The 907-nt window shown below is 46.3% G+C and overlaps 1 protein-coding gene across 2 annotated transcripts in view; it reads left to right on the top strand.

Annotated features, from left to right (window-relative positions):
- LOC146860022 (uncharacterized) overlaps positions 1-907 on the top strand; it is a 269,057-nt gene that overhangs the window by 25,036 nt on the left and 243,114 nt on the right. The window lies entirely within an intron of this gene.

Here is a 907-nt window from a genome sequence, read left to right as displayed (position 1 = left end):
TGCTGTGCCTTTCCACGAATTGGGCCGAACCCCCTCTGCCTACCCCGATTCTGCCCAATCCATCTGTTAAAACAACTTGTCTGATAAGGAACAGTACCTGAATCATGGCGCGCACACCCAGAAGGCTTCACTCAGGCTCTTCAACACTGCACACTCTAATGGAAGCACTGCTTGTTCACTAAGTGGCCAACTCACCCAGTCACTCACTTTTTCACTCCCTCACACTCTCACGTGGTGCCCATCCGAACACTCATTCATCCACTATCTTACAAAATCACCCACCCACATACTTCCCTCTCGGTAATTCACTCATTCACTCACTCATCTGCTAGTTGTTCTACTCACTCACTCTTTTATTTAATCATTAATTTCCCCATGCACTCACATCTTCGCTCCGTCACCCAGTAACCCAGTTATCCGGTGATTCACTCATATACCTCCCACTCGCTAATTCATTAACTGACTTATCCACATGTTCCTCTATTCACTCACTCATTCACATTTACTTACATACTTCACAGTCATTTATCTGCTCATTCACGCAACCACACACCCACCCACCCCTCCCTTACTCATTTACACATTCTCCCACTTCATTCTGTTCCTCAATCATTCAGTCATTCTACCACTTACTCTTTCCTTGTTCCCACAGCCAGTCTCATGTTTCCCACACTGACCCATCCACATTCACTAACCCACTCGAGTACTTACAAACACAGAGCCTAACCTGCACCTCTAACTTGGCCCCAGGCCGAAGTCCGGCCCTATTTGATTTTGGAAGGTTGACTTGGGGGAACACTGACTGTTTTTTTGGTTGTTTGACCTAAACCCCTCAATTCTTCCACTCAACCTATTACCACGCCAACATTAAACAACTGAACCTCACACCAATACCTCACACCTCCTA

Source organism: Triturus cristatus, chromosome 3_1 (genome assembly GCF_964204655.1).
Source record: "Triturus cristatus chromosome 3_1, aTriCri1.1, whole genome shotgun sequence".
In the NCBI taxonomy this organism is placed as follows: Eukaryota; Metazoa; Chordata; class Amphibia; order Caudata; family Salamandridae; genus Triturus; species Triturus cristatus.
The sequence above is the reverse complement of the archived record's forward strand: the minus strand, read 5'-3'. Positions and strand labels throughout refer to the sequence as shown.